The 20,882-nt window shown below is 36.7% G+C and overlaps 1 protein-coding gene across 5 annotated transcripts in view; it reads right to left on the bottom strand.

Moving 5' to 3' along the window:
* BRWD3 (bromodomain and WD repeat domain containing 3) overlaps positions 1–20,882 on the bottom strand; it is a 242,818-nt gene that overhangs the window by 47,088 nt on the left and 174,848 nt on the right. The gene's annotated exons all lie outside the window — the stretch shown is intronic.

Below are 20,882 nucleotides of genomic sequence, written 5' to 3' on the forward strand. Positions count from 1 at the left end.
TGCCACAGTGATTAGGTAAGAAAAACAAAATACACCCAAATCATAAAAAGAAGTAAAACTGTGTCTATTAGCAGATGATATATTACATACATAAAACCTTAAAGAGTCCACTGAAAAACTGTTAGAACTAATAAATGAATTCATTATAGTCGCAAGATACTAAATCAATATACAAATATAAGTTGCATTTCTATAAACTGACAAAGGACTATCAGAAAGCCAAATTAAGAAAACAATCTCATTTATAATTGCATCAAAAGGAATAAAATACCAAGGTATAAATTTAACCAAGGAGATAAATGATCTGTACACTAAAACAATAAGACATAGGTGAAAGAAACTGAACACACAAATAAATATACTCTGTGGTAATGAATTGGAAGAATGAATATTAAAATGTCCATAAGACTCAAAGCAATGTACAGATTACATGCAATCCCTATCAAAATTCCAACAGCATTTTTCACAGAAATAGGAAAAACAATCCTAAAATTTGTATGAAACCACAAAAAAGGCTCCTAATAGACCAACACAATCTTGAGAAAGAAAGACAAAGCTGGAGGCCTCAAACTTTTGGATTTCAAGATATATTACAAAGCTCTGGAAACACAAACAGTATAGTATTGGTATAAAAAATATATGTATAAGAGAGCAGATAAAACAGAATAGAGAGCCTAGAAATAAACCGCTATGTATGGTCAATTAATTTTAAAAAAAGGAGCCAAGAATATACAATTGGGAAAGGACAGTCTTTTCAATAAATGGTGCTGGGAAAACTGGATATTCACATGCAAAATAATGAAACTTGATCCATATCTTATGTCATATATAAAATTCAACTCAAGATCAGGAATTAAGATGGTGGAGTACTAGTGGGACACTATGTTTGCCTTGTCTTTTGAACACAGCTAGATAAACATCAAATCATTCTGAACAACCAAGAAATCAAAGTGAGGACTGAGAGAACAAACTGCACATCTAGAGGGGGGAAACTGGCCACACTGTGGAAGGTAGGAGCTGCAGAGAGTTGATTTGGGGAGAAAAGGATTGCAGGTGCTGTGGACGGAAGGGAGCCCTGATCATAGAAAGAAGACAGAGAGAGAGAGAGAGAGAGAGAGAGAGAGAGAATGAGAGGGAGGGAGAGAGAAAGCAACATGCAGGGGATTGTACAAGAAAAACTCTTCACCAAAATCACTGACTGGGAAAAGGGGAGGGGCTGATTATCACAAGTTTTTATAAGCAGCAGGGTTCAAAGTCTGAAGTTTAAGAAGTTGAAACCATCACTGGGGTCATGCCTGGGGGGCTTAGGGGTGTCCTATGATGAAGGAGGCTAGAGGCAGAAGGGCGGACAGTGTGATCTGAGGATATACTGGGTTGCACCAGGAGAAACTGCTCCCCTTCTTGGAGGTGGCACTGACTCTCTGGACAAGAGACAGCAGAATGCATTGAGCAACCTGTTAATTAACATAGCAGCAGAGGCACCTGCTAAAGCTGCTAACCTATCAGCTGCACTTCACCTTAAATTCAGAGCCCTTGCACGGTCATGCAACTGCTTTTCTGGGATATACGGGCACCAGACACAATACGGCAAGATCCTCACCCAGCGGATCAGCGCAGGTCCATGCTGTGCTGGATCCCTAAAATTTGTGGAGTTTTGAAACACAGTATGCCTGAGATAAAAACTGCTGCTGGGTGGGCAGATGGCTCGGACACAGATAGGGTGAAGGCAGGATTCTGATGGAAGCCTGGGACACAAGAGAGATTGTTTGCTCTTCTGTGAGGGCTTCCTGAACAGCAGTGGGCATGAACTCCCCTCTCTGGGGACTACTGAGCTGGCTGACGCCAATTTTCCCCTGTTCATCAGCATGGACAGACTTCAGTGAGCATCACAGCACTCCTCAGGGGCGGATGGAACTGCTTACACCAAGCTCTACCCCACTGTGCCCTGCAGGTGCATCATTACCAGAGCAAGGTGGCCTGAGAACCAGTGCCACTAGGCCCCTCTCCCAGAAGATGAGCACAAACTCACTGCATTTACCAAGCCTACTGATCAGAGAGTGCTGCAAACCTTCAGCTTTAGTGGAAATAGGATCAGGCTTATTTAAACAAGAAGACCAAGGCAGACCTAGTTAAAAATGCTACATAGTTGACAAGGTCCAAACACTCCACACTGCAGGAAAGGAGAAACTCTGCAGAGAACTGACCTGAAGGAAAGAGCAGCCAAAGCACAACAGCAGAGTGCACACTCTGAAAAACTTCCTGAAGCACCAGGCCCTGGAGAGTATATGTACTCTTCTTAATAAAGCCATTACTCTCAGGATCAGGAAATATAACAGGCTTTCCTAACACACATAAAAAAAAAAAAAAACAGTGACCCACAAAATAACAAGACAGAGGAATTCACACCAAAAGAAAGAACAAGAAGAGGTCATGGCCAGGGATTTAGTCAAAACAGAAAGAAGTTAATATGCCTGAACAAGAATTTAAAATAATAACCATAAAGATACTAGCTGAACTTAACAGAAGCATAGAATACAGCAGATAATCCATTACTGCAGAAATAAGAGAACTAAAAGCTAGTCACGCTGAAATAAAAAATGGTATAACTGACTGTAGATGCAAAATCAACGAATGTAATGATAATGAGGATGGACAAAACAGAGGAACAAATCAGTGATATAGAAGATAAAATTATGGAAAATAATGAAGCTGTAAAGAAGAGGGAAAGAAAAGTATGAGATCATCTATGTAGACTTAGGGAGTTTAGTGATTCCATAAAACATGATAACATTTGTATCATAGGAGTCCCAGAAGAAGAGAGGGGAAAGGGGGCAGAAGGTTTATCTGAGAAATTATATCTGAAAACCTTCATAATCTGGGGAAGGAAATAGACATCCAAATCCAGGAGGCACAGAGAAATCCCATCAACCTCAACAAAAGCCAACCAACACCAAGATGTATCAGAGTAAAATATTTAAAATATAGAGATGAGATAAGGAGGGGTGTCTGGGTGGCTCAGTTGGTTAAGCCTCCAACTACTGATTTCAGGCTCAGGGCACAATCTCATTGTTCGTGGAATCAAGCCCTCTGTGCTGACAGCACAGAGCCTGCTTGGGATATTCTCTCTCTCTCTCTCTGCCCTTCCCCTGCTCACACACACACACTCTCTTTCTCTCAAAATAAATAAATAAGACATTAAAAAATAGAGATAAGGAAAAAATCCTGAAAGCAAGGGAAAAGAAAACCCTAATCTATAAGTGAAGACAAATCAGGTTCACAGCAAATCTTTCCAGAGAAACTTGGCAGGCCATAGGGGAGTGGCATGGTATATTCAACATATTGAAAGGGAAAACAGGAAGCCAAGAATACTTTATCCAGTAAGGCTGTCATTCGGAATAGATGTAGAGTTAAAGTGTTTCCCCAAACAAAAACTAAAGAAGTCTGTGACCACTAAGCCAGCCCTGCAAGAAATATTAAAGGGGACACTTTGAGTGGGAAAGAAAGAACCAAAGCGACAAAGACTAGAAAGGAACAGAAAAAATCTCCAGAATCAGTGAGTTTACAGGTAATACATTGGCACTAAATTCTTATCTACCAATAATTACTCTGAATGTAAATGGACTAAATGTTTCAATCAAAAGATGTAGGGCACCAGAATGGATAAAAAAACTAGACCCATCAATATACTGCTTACAAGAGACTCGTTTTAGATGTAAAGACATCCCCAGATTGAAAGTGAGGGGATGAAGAACCATCTACCACACTAATGGACATAAAAAGAAAGCCAGATACCCACACTTACATCATACAAACTAGATTTTAAACCGAAGACAAAAAATAAAGAAGGGTACTATGTTATAATACAGGGGTCTATCCAACGATCCAATTGTAAATATTTATGCCCCCAACTTGGATGACTCAAATATATGAACTGATTAATAACAAACACAAAGAAACTCACTTATAATAACACGGTAATAGTAAGGGGCTATAACATGCTATTCACAGCAGTGGACAGATCATCTAAGTAGAAAATCAACAAGGAAACAATGGCTTTGAAAAATACACTGGACCAGATGGACTTAACAGATATATTCAGAACATTTTATCCTAAAGCAGCAGAATACACATTCTTTTCGTTTTAAATTTTTTTAATGTTTATATTTTTGAGAGAGAGACAGAGTGCGAATGGGGGAGTGGCAAAGAGAGTGGGGGAGACACAGAATCCAAAGCAGGCTCCAGGCTCTGAGCTGTCAGCACAGAGCCTAATGTAGGGCTCGAACCAATGAACTGCCAGATCATGACATAAGCTGAAGTCGGATGCTTAACTGACTGAGCCACCCAGGCACCCTGAATACACATTCTGTGCAAATGCACATGAAACATTCTCCAGAATAGATCACACACTGGGTCACAAATGAGGCCTCAATAAGTACAAAAAGATTGAGATCATACTATGCATATTTTCAGACCACAAGCTATGAAACTTTAAGTCAACTAAAAGAAAAAAATTTGGAAAGACCAAACCCACAATACATGAAGGTTAAACAACATCTTACTAAAGAATGAATGTATAACAAGGAAATTAAAGGAAAATTTAAAAAATACATGGAAGCAACAGAAAATGAGAATATGACAGTCCAAAACCTTTGGGATGTAGTAAAGCTGGTCTTAAGAGGGTGTATAGAGCAATATATTCTTACCTCAAGAAGCAGGAAAAGTCTCAAATATACAATCTGACCTTACACCTAAAGGAGCTAGAAAAGGAACAGCAAAGGAGCACCTGGGTGGCTCAGTTGGTTGAGCATCTGACATTGGATCAGGTCATGACCTTGCAGTTTGCGAGTTGGAGCCCCACGTCAGGCTCACTGCAGTCAGTGCAGAACTTGCTTCAGATCCTCTGTATCCCTCTCCCTCTGCCCCTCCCCCACTTGCACTCTCTCAAAAATAAACATTAAAAAAAAGCAACAGCAAATAAAGCCAAAAACAAGCAGAAGGGAAATAAATTACATGGAAACAAACAAAAAAACAGAACAGATTAACGGAACTAAGATCTGTTTCTTTGAACGAATTAATAAAATTGATGAACTCCTAGCCAGACATATCAAAAAGAAAAGGGAATGGACCCAAGGAAATAAAATCACAAATGAAAGAGGAGAGGTCACAACCAACACCACATAAATACAATTATAAGAGAATACTATGAAAACTTATATGCCAACAAACTGGGAAATGTGGAAGAAATGGATAAATTCCTAGCATCATACAAACTACCTATAACTGAAACAGAAAGAAATAGAAAATTTGAACAGACCCATAACTATCACAGAAATTGAATCAGTAATCAAAAACCTCCCAACAACTAAAGTCCAGGGCCAGATGGCTTGCCAGGGGAATTCTACCATACATTTAAAGAAGAGTTAATGCCTATTTTTCACAAAATGTTCCAAAAAATAGAAATGAAAGAAAGCTTCCAAACTCCTTCTACAAGGCTAGCATTACCTTGATTCCAAAAAGCAACAAAGGCCCCACTAAAAAGGAGAATTACAGGCCAATATCTCTGATGAACATGGATGCAATAATTCTCAATAAGATATTAGCAAATAAAATACAAGAGTACATTGAAAAATTATTCACCATGATCAAGTGGGATTTATTCCTGGGTTATGGCGTGGTTCAATATTTGCAAATCAATCAACGTGACACACCACATTAATAAAAGAAATAAGAACCATATGATCCTGTCAATAGATACAGAAAGAGCATTTAAAAAAAATACAGTATCCATTCTTGATTAAAACCATCAACAAAGTAGGGACAGAGGGAACACAACTCAGCATCATAAAGGCCATATTCAAAAGACCCGTGACTAGTATCATCCTCAATGAGATTTCCCCCTAAGGTCAGGAACACAACACAGGGATGTCCACTGTCACCATTGTTATTTAACATAGTACTAAATTTCCTAACCTCAGGAATCAGACAAATCAGACAAATAAAAGGCATCCAAATTGAAAAGCTTTCACTATTTGCAATGACATGATACTCTGTGTAGAAAACCTAAAAGACTCCACCAAAAAATTACTGGAACTAATACACAAATTCAGTAAAGTCATAGGGTATAAAATTAACATACAGAAATCTGTTGCATTTAGATACACCAATAATGAACCAGCACAAAGAGAAGTCAAGGAATTGATCCCACTTACAATTGTACCAAAACCCATAAGATACCTAAGAGTAAACATAACCAAAGAGGTAAAAAGAAATATACCCTAAAAAGTATAAAACAGTTATAAAAGTAATTGAGGAGGATATCAAAAATTCATTCTCTTGAATTGAAAGAAAAAATATTGTTAAAATGTCCATACTACCCAAAGCAATCTATACATTTAATTCAATCCCTATCAAAATACCACCAGCATTTTTCACAAAACCTGAACAATCCTAAAATTTGCATGGTACCACAAAGACCCCAAAATAGCCAAAGCAATCCTAAAAAAGGAAAGCAAAGCTGGAGGCATCACGACTCTGGACTTTAAGCTATATTACAAAGCTATATATATATAGTCCTCCAGACAGTATGATACTGGCACAAAAACAGATTAATGGAACAGGATAGATTAATGTAACAATAAAAAACCCAGAAATGGACCTACAAGTCTATGGTCAACTAATCTCTAACAAAACAGGAAAGAATATTCAGCGGAAAATAGTCTCTTCAACAAATGGTGTTAGGAACACTGGACAGCAACATACAGAAAAATGAAACCACTTTCTTATACCACACACAAAAATAAATTCAAAAGGGATGAAAGACCTAAATGTGAGACAGGAAATCATCAAAATTCTAGAGGAGAACACAGGCAGCAACCTCTTTGACCTTGGCCAGAATAACTTCTTACTAGACACATCTCCAAAGGCAAGGGAAACAAAAGCAAAAATGAACTATTGGGACTTCATCAAGATAAAAAAGCTTATGTACAGTGAAGAAGACACTAACAAAACTAAAAGACAACCTATGGAATGGGAAAAGATATTTACAAATAACATACTTGTAAAGGGTTAGTATCCAAAATCTATAAAGAACTTATCTAACTCAACACACAAAAAACAAATAATCCAGTTAAGAAATGGGCAGAAGACATGAACAGACATTTTACCAAAGAAGACATACAAATGGTTAGCAGACACACGAAAACATGTTCCATATCACTCATCATCAGGGAAATACACATTGAAACCATGTTGAGATACTAGCTCACAATTGTCAGAATGGCCTAAATTAATAATAGAGGGAACAAAGGATGTTGGTGAGGATGCAGAGATAGGGGAACCCTCTTACACTGTTGGTGGGAATTCCAGGTGGTGAAGTCACTCCAGAAAAAGTTAAAAATAGAACTTCCCTCTGACCCAGGAATTGCATTACTAGGTACTTACCCAAAGGATACAAAAAAAAAAAAAAAACAAAAAGGCAAAAACAGATTCAAAGCGGCACATGCACCCCCATGTTTATAGCAGCATTGTCAACAATAGTCAGATTATGGAAAGAGCCCAAATGTCCATCAACTGATGAATGGATAAAGAAGATGTGGAATACATATACACAGTGGAATATTACTCAGCTATCAAAAAGAATGAAATTTTACCATTTGCAACAATATGGATGGAGCTAGAGTATATTATGCTAAGTGAAAAAGACAAAGACAAATACTGTATTATTTCACTCATATTTGGAATATAAGAAAGAAAACAGATGAACACAGAGGAAGGGAAAAGAGAGAGAGAGAGAGAAGCTAGAGAACAAACTGAGGGCTAATGGAGGGAGGTGGGCAGGGGATGGCTATTTGGTGAGGGGTGTCAAGGAGGGCACTTGTTGTGATGAGCACTGGGTATTATACGTAAGAGAGGAATCACTAAATTCTACACCTGAAACCAATTTTACCATATATGTTAACTAACTAGAATTTAAATACAAAAATTGAAATAAAAAATAAATTCTATTATCTAAAACTAAAATACATACATATATGCATAAACGAATAAAACTAAAAATGGATTAAAGACTTGTAATAAGACATGAAATCATAAAACTCCTAGAAAAAAAACACAAGGGGTAAGCTCATTGACATTGGTCTTGGCAATGAATTTCTTTTGGATTTGATAAAACCCAAAGGCAACAAAAAATAGCAAAAGAAAAGGAAATAACTGGGACTGTATCAAACTAAAAAGCTTCTGCACATCAAAGAAAACCATCAGCAAAATGAAAAGGCAACCTACTGAGTGGGAGAAAGTATTTGCAAATCTTGTATCCAATAAGGGTCAATATCCAAAATATACAAAAATCCCATACAACTACATAATAAAATGAAAATCCCATTAAAAAATGGGCATTGGAAGTAAATAGACATTTTTATAAAGAAGAAATCCAAATGACCAACACATAGTGAAAAGTGCTCAATATCACTAATCATAAAGGAAATGCACACCAAAACCACAATGAGACATCACCTCTCAGGTATCAGAATGACTCTCATCAAGAAGACAAGAGATAACAAGTGTTGGTAAAGATATGGAGAAAAAGAAACCCTTGAGCACTGTTGGTGGGAATGTAAACTGCTATAGACACTGTGGAAAACAGTATGGAAGTTCCTCAAAAAGGTAAAGATAGATCTATCATATGATCCAGCAATTCCACTTCTGGATAAATATCCAAAGGAAATGAAAACAGGATTATCAAAGAGATAAAGTTGCATCACATGTTCACTGCAGCATTATTCACAACAGCCAAGATAGGGAAACATAAGTGTTGTCAACAGATGGATGAATAAAGATGTGATATATACAAACAATGTTATATTATTGAGTCTTGAGAAAAAAGGTAAACCTGCCATTTGTGACAATATGGGTGGACATTGAGGGCATTATGCTAAGTGAAATGAGCCAGAGAAAAACAAATACTGGATGGTATCAGTTATACATGGAACGTTTAAAAACAGTGAAACTCACAGAAACAGAATAGGAAAGTGGTTGCCAGGGTCTGGGTGGTAAGAGAAATGAGGAGGGATTGGTAAAAGTGTAAAGATTTTCAAGAATATGAATAAGGTCTGAGTATCTAAGGATCTAATGTAAAACATGGTGACCATAACTGACAAAACTATATTGTATAATTGAAATTTGATAAGAGAGTAGAACTTAAACTTTTGGTTTTCACCAAAAGAAAAAGACAAAGTTGTTCACTTAAATTTTACTTTAATTTTCTATTCTAAAACAAATATGTCACTTTGAGGAGTAATTCTTGCTACATCAGATACTGAGTCAAAATACATTTTTGTGAAATGTCAGATAAATTATCAGAAATAAAAATAATTTTTTCATTAGTTTCAGGAGAATATCTAACTGGCATATTTCCATTTTCCTTATGTGAATAATAACATTTAACAGTGATAATACAATGTTCTATACCAATTACAGTTTCATGAAAAACTAAAAAAACAACACTAGAACAGAGAACAAACTGATGGTTGTCAGAGGGAAAAGAGATGAAGCTGATGAGCACAATGGGTGAAGGGGAATGGGAGATACAGGCTTCCAGTTATGGAATGAATAAGTCACATGAATAAAAGGCACAATAGAGGAAATGAAAGTCAGTGATATTCTAACAGTGTTGTATGGTTACACACGGTAGCTCCACTTGTGGTGAGCATAGCATAACATGTAGAGAAGTTGAATCACTATGGTGTATGTCTGAAACTAATGTAACATTGTGTGTCAACTATACTCAAAAAATTTTTAAAAACAAATAAATAAAAACAAAATGGGCAAAGAATCTAAATAGACATTTTCCAAAGAAAATATAGATGACTGGTACATGAAAAGTTGCTCAACATCAATAACCATCAGGGAAATGCAAATCAAAACCACAATATCATCAAACACTTGTTAGAATGGCTTTTATCAAAACAACACAAAACAAAACAAAAACAAAAACAAGAAATAACAAATGTTGGTTAGGATTTGGAGAAAAGGGAACACTTGTGCAGTGTTGGGGAAAATTGGCGCAACCTATGTAAAACACTATGGAGGTTCCTCAAAAAATTAAAAGAAAAGAGCTACATTATGATCTAGGAATTCCACTTCTGTGTTTTTATCCAAAGAAAATGAAAACATTAAATCTAAAAGATTTAATAAATATATACAAATTTATATATAAATTTATTAATACATATAATATATATTTATATAAAATATATAAATATATTAATTAAATGCACACCAACCAATGTTTAATAACATTTATTAAATAAATATGTTTAATAAAATATATTTATTGCAGGATTATTTACAATAGCCAACATATAGAAACAATGTTAAGTATCCATTAAGGGGTAAAATGATAAAGAAAATATGGTATATATACCTAATGGAATATTATTCAGCCATAAAAAGGAAACTTTCCATTTGGGACAAAAATAGATGGACCTTGAAGGCATTTTCGTAAGTGAACAGAAGTCAGAGAAAAGCATCTATAATCTCATATGTAGAATAAAAAAAATCATTTATAGGAGGAGCCAAGATGGCAAAACAGCATGGAAGTTTTTTGTGTGTCTCGCATCCATAAAATACAGCCAGACCAACACTAAACCATCCTACACACCTAGAAAACTGATTGAAAGATTAACACAACAATCTGCAGAACATGAACCACAGAATTCAGCAGGTATGTGGCAAAGAGAGATGAACTTGGGGAGAGAGAAGCCGGTGGAGGGCAGGGAGCTGCCTTGGCAGGGGGAGAAAGGACGGAGATTCAGGCGGGGGAGAATACAGGAAAAGAACTCCTCCCCAAAAGCAGCTGGAGAGAACGTGAAAACTTGGAAATAGCCGCAGGGACTAAACTAAAAAGGGAAAAAAGAGAAAGGAGACGGTTTAAATTCCATTAAGACTGTAAACAAAGGGAGTGCAAAGGCTGCAACTCTGCAGCTCAATATCTGGCAGTGATCTGGTGGGAAGGGCGAATCCCCACAAGGGGAAAAGTGGTTCCACTGCTGGAAGGACATTTGGTAGAGACTGTTGAAGCCACCTGATCCCAGCAGACCCCAGAAAATGGCCACATTCGCTGGTGCTGGAACAAAGTCGTTAAGTGTGAAGCCTGGTGCCAGATGTGTGTAGTGATTTTCCATAATCCCTGAAAAGATGCTGCTACACTTTCTCGCAAACTATTTCTGGGGCAGGCTGGCAACTGGCCGCAGTCTCGGGGCACCGGCAGCAGCAGGGTCCAGTAGGCATTCCTGGGTACAGCAGGCATACAGCCACTGCTCAGTGAGACCCTCCAGCAGAGGGACAAAATGAATCACCTTGCAGTTCTTCAGAACTTAAGGGGCCGGGGAAAACAGCTGCAACTGAGAAAAAACCTGGGAGAGAGGTATTGCCTGGGGCTTTGTCACAGACAATGAAGAAGCCAGGAGTGGACGAAAGCTGAAGACAGAGGACAGGTGCGCGATTGCTGATCAGAGAGAACAGAGTTCCCATACTAGAGACTGGGTAAGCTGGGTGACGCCATTTTCACCACTCCTGCACATGCACATAGGCACCAACTAGCACTGCAACAATCCACCCCAGTAGGCTAGCAGTGCCATCTAGTGGCGAACAGAGCCATTACACTGAGCCCCGCCCAACTGGGCCAACCTCGCTCTTCAAGAACACAAGTCTCACCGCCTACTTAGTTTATGGACTATAAAGCGCTACATAGTCTGACTTCTAGGGGAAGACGAAGTAATTTTAGTCCAATTTCAATCTGTTAGCAGACTCATCTATTCAAATTTTTTCTTTATATTCTTTCTCTTTTACACTATTCTTTTTCTTGAATACAGAAAAAGAAAATATTTTTATTTTCAATTTTCATTAAGAATATTTTTCCTTATTCTTTTCTATATTTTTTACTTTTGTGTAAATTTTTTCAAATTCTATCTTACTTCCATCATTCTATTTTAGTCTTCTGCAGTGTATTCACCTTTTCAAATTTTCAAAATATTTCCTTGTTTTCTTTTTTCCTTTTTCTCTTTATCGTTTCCTTTCTTTTTCTTGAATGCAGAAATTGAAAAACTTCATTTTCATTTTCAATTTCTATTAAAAACATTTTTATTTAATTTTTTACAATATTTTTTGCTTTTGTGTAGTCTTTTTCAAATTCTATTTTACTTCCATCATTCTATTTTAGTCTACTACAGTGTATTAACTTTTTCAAATTTTCAAGAGTTCTTTTTTCTTTTTACACTTTTTAATTGTTTTCTTCAATACAGAAAGAGAAAAAAATTCATTTTTATTTTTAATTTTTATTAAAAGTATTGCTTTCCTACTATATTCTTTACTTTTGTGTAAATTTTTTCAAATTCTATTTTACTCCCATCATCTCATTTTAGTGTACTTCAGTGTATTCATTTTTCAAATTCTTAAACGATTTCCTCTTTTTTTCCTTTTTTTTCTCTAATCTGTCAAACCACTTTCAAAACACAGACCAAAACAGACCTAGGATATAGCATCATTTAACAGATATGCGTGTGTGTGTTCTAATTTTAATATTTATTTAATTTTAATTTTTTTAATTTTATTATTTCTACCTCATTAATTCCTTTTCTCCCTTCAAAATGACAAAATGAAGGAATTCACCCCAAAAGAAAGAGCATGAAGAAACAACAGCCAGGTTATTTAACCAACACAGATACAAGCAAGAGGTCTGAACAAGAATTTAGAATTGCAATAATAAGAATACTAGCCGGACTTGAAAATAGATTAGAATCCCCTTCTGTAGAGATAAAAGAAGTGAAACACAGAATGAAATTAAAAATGATATAACTGAGCTGCAAACACGGATAGATGCAGTGGCAGCAAGGATGGAGCAGACAGAACAATTAGCAATATAGAGGACAATCTTATAGAGAATAATGAAGCAGAAAAAAAGAGTGACATAAGGCAAAAGAGCATGATTTAAGAATTACATAAATCAGTGACTCATTAAAAAGGAACAACATCAGAAATATAGGGGTCCCAGAAAAGGAAGACAGAGAAATAGGGGTAAAAGGGTTATGTGAGAAAATCATAGCAGAAAACGTTCCTAACCTGGGGAAAGACACAGACATCAATCCAGAAAGCACAGAGGACCCCCATTAGGTTCAAGAATAACCAACCATCAACAAGGCATATATCATAGTCAAATTCACAAAATGCTCAGGCAAGGAGAGAATCATGAAAGCAGCAAGGGAAAATAAAGTCCCTAACCCACAAGGGAAGACAGATTAGGTTTGCAGCAGACCTATCCACAGAAACATGGCAGGCCACAGAGGACTGAGAGGATATATTTAGTGTGCTGAGTCAGAAAAAAATGCAGCCAATAATTTTTTATCCAGCAAGGCTGTCATTCAAAATAGGAGAGATAAAAAGTTTCCCAGACAAACAAAAGTTAAAGGACTTTGTGACTACTAAACCAACCCGGCAAAAAATTTTAAGGGGGATTCTCTGAGGGAGGAAAAGATGAAAAAAAAAATATATAAATAAATAAAGACCAAAAGCAACAAAGATTAGAAAGGACCAGAGAACACCACCAGAAACTCCAACTCTACAAGCATCATAATGGCAATAAATTCATATTTTTCAGGACTCACTCTAAACTTCAATGGATTCAATGATCCAATCAAAAGATATAGGGTAACACAATGGATAAGAAAACAAGATCCATCTACTGACTGTTTACAAGAGACCCACTTTAGACCTAAAGACAACTTCAGATTGAAAGTAAGGGGATGGAGAACCATCTATCATGCTAATGGTCAACAAAAGAAAACTTGAGTAGCCATACTTATATTGCACAATCTAGATTTTAAAATAAAGACTGTATCAAGAGATGCAGAAGGGCATTATATCATAATCAAGGAGTCTATCTACAAAGAAGACCTAACAATTGTAAACATTTATGTGCCAAATGTGGCAGCCCCAAAATATACATCTCAATTAATCACAAACATAAACTCATTGAAAGTAATACCATAATAGTAGGAGACTTCAACACCCCACTCACAGCAAAGGACAGATCATCTAATCAAAAAGTCAACAAGGAAACAACGGCTTTGAATGACACACGGGACCAGATGGACTTACCAGATACGTTGAGAACATTCCATCCTAAAGCAGAAGAATATACATTCTTCTCCAGTGCACATAGAAAATTCTACAGAATAGACCATATACTGGGACAGAAATCAGCCCTAAGTAAGTACAAAAAGATCGAGATCATACTGTGCATATTTTCAGAGCATAATGCTATGAAACTCGAAAGCAACCACAAGAAAAAATTTGGAAAGGTAACAAATACTTGGAGACTGAAGAACATCCTACTAAAGAATGAATGGGCAAACAAGATGTTAAAGAGGAAATTAAAAAGTATATGGAAGGCAATGAAAATGATAACACCACAACCCTAAACCTCTGGGATGCAAAAAAGGCTGTCATAAGAGGAAAGTATACAGCAATCCAGGCCTTCCTAAAGAAGGAAGAAAGATCTTAGATACATAACCTAACCTTACGCCTTAAGGAGCTAGAAAAAACAGCAAATAAAACCCCAAACCAGCAGAAGCCAGGAAATAATAAAGATCAGAGCAGAAATTAATGCTATCGAAACCAAAAAAAACAGAACACATCAATGAAACCGGAAGTGGGTTCTTTAAAAGAATTAACAAAATTGATGAACCACTGGCCAGTCTGATCAAAAGAAAAAGGAAAGGACCCAAATAAATAAAATCAAGAATGAAAGAAGAGAGATCACAATCAACAGAGCAGAAATAAAACAATAATATGAGAATATTGTGAGAAATTATATGCCAATAAAATGGGCAAAATGGAAGAAATGGGTAAATTCCTAGAAACATATACACTACCAAAACTGAAACAAGAAGAAATAGAAAATTTGAACAGACCTATAACCAGTAAGGAAATCGAATTCGTAAATCAAGAATCTGCCAAAAAACAAGAGTCCAGGGCCAGATGGCTTTCCAGGGGAATTCTACCAAACATTTAAGGAAGAGTTAACACCTATTCTCTTGAAACTCTTCCAAAAAATAGAAATGGAAGGAAAGGTTACAAACTCTATGAAGCCAGCATTACCTTGATTCCAAAACCAGACAGAGACCCCACAAAAAAGGAGAACTATAGACCAATTTCCCTGATGAACAAGGATGCAAAAATCCTCAACAAGATATTAGCCAACCGGATCCAACAATACATTAAAAAAATTATTAACCACGACCAAGTGGGATTTCTACCTGGGATGCAGGGCTGGTTCAATATCCACAAAACAATTAACGTGATTCATCACATCAATCAAAGAAAGGACAAGAACCATATGATCCTTTCAATAGATGCAGAGGAAGCATTTGACAAAATACAGCATCCTGTCTTGATAAAAACCCTCAAGAAAATAGGGATAGAAGGATCATACCTCAAGATCATAAAAGCCATATATGAACAACCCAAAGCTAATATCATCCTCAATGGGGAAAACTGAGAGCTTCCCCCCTAAGGTCAGGAACAAGACAGGGATGTCCACTCTCGCCATTCTTATTCAACATAGTATTGGAAGTCTTAACCTCTGCAATCAGACAACACAAAGAAACAAAAGGCATCCAAATTGGCCAGGAGGAGGTCAAACTCTCACTCTCTGCTGATGACATGATACTCTATAGGGAAAACCCAAAAGATTCCACCAAAAAACTGCTAGAACTGATTCATGAATTTAGCAAAGTTTCAGGATATAAAATCAATGCACAGAAATCGGTTGCATTCCTATACACCAACAATGAAGCGACAGAAAGAGAACTCAAGGAATCGTTCCCATTTATAGTTGTACCAAAAACCATAAAATACCTAGGAATAAATCTAACCAAAGAGGTGAAATATCTATACACTGAAAACTATAGAAAGCTTATGAAAGAAATTGAAGACGACACAAAAAAAAGGAAAAAGATTCCATGCTCCTGGATAGGAAGAACAAATATTGTTAAAATGTTGATACTACCCAAAGCAATCTACATATTCAATGCAATCCCTATCAAAATAAGACCAGCATTCTTCACGGAGCTAAAACAAATAATACTAAAATCTGTATGGAACCAGAAAAACCCTGAATAGCCAAAGCAAACTTGAAAAAGGAAACCAAAGCAGGAGGCATCACAATCCCAGACTTCAAGCTGTAATCATCAAGACAGTATGGTATTGGCACAAGAACAGACACTCTGATCAATGGTACAGAATAGAGAACCCAGAAATGGACCCACAAAGTATGGCCAACTAATCTTTGACAAAGCAGGACAGAATATCCAATGGAATCAAGACAGTCTCTTCAGCAAGTGGTGCTGGGAAAACTGGACAGCAACATGCAGAAGAATGAACATGGACCACTTTCTTACACCATACACAAAAATAAACTGAAAATGGATGAAAGACCTCAATGTAAAACAGGAAGCCATCAAAATCCTCGAGGAGAAAGCAGGCAAAAACCTCTTTGATCTTGGCCATAGCAACTTCTTACTCAATACGTATCCAGAGACAAGGGAAATAAAAGCAAAAATGAACTCCTGGGACCTCATCAAAATAAAAATCTTCTGCACAGTGAAGGAAATAATCAGCAAAAGTAAAAGGCAATCGACAGAATGGGAGAAGATATTTGCAAATGACATACCAGATAAAGGGTTATTATCAAAAATCTATAAAGAACTTATCAAACTCAACACCCAAAAAACAATTAATCCAGTTAAGAAATGGGAAAAACACATGAATAGACACTTCTGCAAAGAAGACATCCAGATGGCCAACCAACACATGAAAAAATGCTCAATATCACTCATCATCGGGGAACTACAAAACAAAACCACAATGAGATACCACCTCACACGTGTCAGAAAGGCTAACATTAACAACTCAGGTAACAACAGATGTTGGCGAGAATGCGGAGAAAGAGGATCTCTTTTTTATTGTTTTCGGAATGCAAGCTGGTGCAGCCACGCTGGAAAACAGTATGGAGGTTCCTTAAAAAAACTAAAACTAGAACTACCCTACGACCCAGCAATTGCACTACTAGGTATTTATCCAAGGGATACAGGTGTGCTGTTATGAAGGAACACAAGAACCCCAATGTTTATAGCAGCACTATCAACAATGGCCCAAGTATGGAAAGAGCCCAAATGTCCATCGATGGATGAATGGGTAAAGAAGTGGTATATATATACAATGGAGTATTACTTGGCAATAAAAAAGAATGAAATCTTGCCACTTGCAACTACGTGGATGGAACCAGAGGATATTATGCTATGTGAAATTAGTCAAAGAAAGACAAAAATCGTATGAATTCACTCATAGGAAGACTTGAAGACACAAAACATGAACATAAGGGAACGGAAAGAAAAATAATAAAAAACAGGGTGACAAAACAGAAGAGACTAATAAATATGGAGAACAAACTGATAGTTATGGGGGGGGGGTTGTGGAAGGGGGAATGGGCTAAATGGTAAGGGGCACTAAAGAATCTGCTCCTGATATCATTTTTGTACTATATGCTAACTAATTTGGACATAAATTTTAAAAAATAGAAAAATAAAACAACTAATAAAAAACCAAAAAACATTAGAAAAATCATTTATAGATTCACAAAATAGATTGGTAGTTGCCAGAAATGGGGCAGAGTGGAGTGGGGGGCCAAAACAAGTGTAGTGGGTCAAAACATAGAAGCTTCAGTTACAAAATAAATGAGTCTTGGGGATAGAATATAAAATTGTTAAGAAAATGAATTTTAAAAGTTATTATATGAGAAAGTTAAAACTGTGTACGGATAACTAGTCTTAATTTGGTGATTCTTTCACAATATATACACATTTAGAATCATTTGTACATCTGAAACTAATATAATGTTTTATGCCCATTATGCCTCAATAAAAAATAAAAACAGAAAATAAAAACAGTGAAGATTTATTATTCTAGACATTAACAGTACAGATAACATAAATATGTAAAATATATCTATACAATATCCATTTCAATAGTATCTTGCATGTTTGAATTACTCATCTTTGGGGCAAATTGTTTTCCACTAAAGACTTTTGAAATATCACATTCCATTATTGATTTCAGCCCCTTCTTGGTTTTTGCTTCTTTTTATCACAGCTTGCAATAAAAAATGGCTTTATGTAGGGGCACCTGGGTGGTTGAGTCAGTTGAGTGTCTGCTCCGGCTCAGGTCATGATCTCCTTGTCTGTGGCTTAGAGCCCTGCATCAGGCTCTGTGCTGACAGCTCAGAGCCTGGAGTTGCTTGGGATTCTTTGTCTCCCTCTCCCTCAGCCCCTCCCCCACTCTTTCACTCTCTATCTCAAAAATAAAAATTAAAAAAAATTAAAAGTTGGCTTTATGTAAATTGGGAATATGGCTGGGTGGGAAAATTAGTTATATGAAGGTCTGGTGTTAATACTAATTTTATTTCATTAAGAAAAACTGGCTTATGTTTATAAATTTCCATAATGTATATCAAATAGAAATTCTATGAAACTATTAAAAATGTAGACTTTCATACCTGAAATTTAAAAATACTTTAATATTTTACATATATGGTGTAGAGAATATAACCCTATTAAAATTTCCAAAAACTAACTGTTCTTTTAAAATATTTAGTGCCTTGACTTGTTTTCTTTCTTTTTAAGATGAAATTTATTGTCAAATAGGTTTCCATACAACACCCAATGTTCCTCCCAAAGGTGCCCTCCTCAATGCCCATCACCCACCCTCCCCTACCTCCCAATCCCCATCAACCCTCAGTTTATTATCAATTTTTAAAGTCTCTTCTGTGTTGGCTCTCCTCCTGTCCAACATTTTTTTTTCCTTCCCCTCCCCCATGATCTTCTGTTAAGGTTCTCAGGATCCACATAACAGTGAAAATATTTGGTATCTGTCTTTCTCTGTAAGACTTATTTCACTTAGCATAACACTCTCCAGTTCCATCCACATTGCTAAAAAAGGCCCTATTTCATTCTTTCTCATTGCCATGTAGTATTCCATTGTGTATATAAACCACAATTTCTTTATCCATTCATAAGTTGATGGATAATTAGGTTCTTTCCATAATTTGGCTATTGTTGAAAGTGCTGCTGTAAACATTGGGGTACAAGTGCCCCTATGCATCAGCACTCCTGTATCCCTTGGGTAAAATCCTAGCAGTGCTATTGCTGGGTCATAGGGTAGATCTATTTTCGATTTTTTGAGGAAACTCCACATTGTTTTCCAGAGCAGCTGCATTAGTTTGTGTTCCCACCAACAGTGCAAGAGGGTTCTCCCGTTTCTCCACATCTCTCCAGCATCTACTCTGCTGATGTGTAAATTTTAGCCACCTGACTGGCTTGAGGTGGCATTTCAGTGTGGTTTTGATTTGTATTTCCCTGAAGAGGAGTGACATTGAGCATCTTTTCACGTGCCCATTGGCCATCTGGATTTCTTCTTTAGAGAAGTGGCTATTGATGTCTTCTGCCCATTTCTTCACTGGATTATTTGTTTTTCGGGTGTGGAGTTTGGTGAGTTCTTTATAGATGTTGGATACTAGCCCTTTGTCTGATATGTCATTTGCAAATACATTTTCCCATTTCGTTGATTGCACTTTAGTTTTGTTGATTGTTTCCTTTGCAGTGCATAAGCTTTTTCTCTTCATGAGGTCCCAATAGTTCATTTTTGCTTTTAATTCCCTTGCCTTTGGAGATGTGTCAAGTAAGGAATTGCTGCAGCTGAGGTCAAAGATTTTTCTTCCTGCTTTCTCCTCTAGCGTTTTGATGGTTTCCTGTCTCACATTCAGGTGCTTTATCCATTTTGAGTTTATTTTTGTGAATGGTGCGAGAAAGTGGTCTAGTTTCAACCTTCTGCATGTTGCTGTCCAGTTCTCCCAGCACCATTTGTTAAAGAGACTGTCTTTTTTCCATTGGATATTCTTTCCTGCTTTGTCAAAGATTAGTTGGCCATACGTTTGTGGGTCTAGTGCTGGGGTTTCTATTCTATTCCATTGGTCTATGTGTCTGTTTTTTGCCAATACCATGCTGTCTTGATGATGACAGCTTTGTAGTAGAGGCTAAAGTCTGGGATTGCGATGCCTCCTGCTTTGGTCTTCTTCTTCAATATTACCTTGGCTATTCAGGGTCTTTTGTGGTTCCATACAAATTTTAGGATCGCTTATTCTAGCTTCGAGAAGAATGCTGGTGCAATTTTGATTGGGATTGCATTGAATGTGTAGATAGCTTTGGGTAGCATTGACATTTTAACAATATTTATTCTTCCAATCGGAATGTTTTTCCATTTCTTTATATCTTCTTCAATTTCCTTCATAAGCTTTCTATAGTTTTCATCATACAGATCTTTTACATCTTTGGTTAGGTTGATTCCATGGTATTTTATGCTTCTTGGTGCAACTGTGAATGGGATCAGTGTCTTTATTTGTCTTTCTGTTGCTTCATTATTAGTGTGTAAGAATGCAACTGATTTTTGTATGTTGATTTTGTATCCTGTGACTTTGCTGAATTCATGTATCAGTTCTAGCAGACTTTTGGTGGAGTCTGTCGGGTTTTCCATGTATAATATGTCATCTGCAAAAAGTGAAAGCTTGACATCATCATTGTCAATTTTGATGCCTTTGATTTCCTTTTGTTGTCTGACTGCTGATGCTAGCACTTCCAACACTACGTTAAACAACAGCGGTGAGAGTGGACATCCCTGTCGTGTTCCTGATCTCAGGGGGAAAACTCTCAGTTTTCCCATTGAGGATGATATTAGCTGTGGGCTTTTCATAAATGGCTTTGATGATGTTTAAGTAT

This window comes from Acinonyx jubatus, chromosome X (genome assembly GCF_027475565.1).
Source record: "Acinonyx jubatus isolate Ajub_Pintada_27869175 chromosome X, VMU_Ajub_asm_v1.0, whole genome shotgun sequence".
Taxonomy (NCBI): Eukaryota; Metazoa; Chordata; class Mammalia; order Carnivora; family Felidae; genus Acinonyx; species Acinonyx jubatus.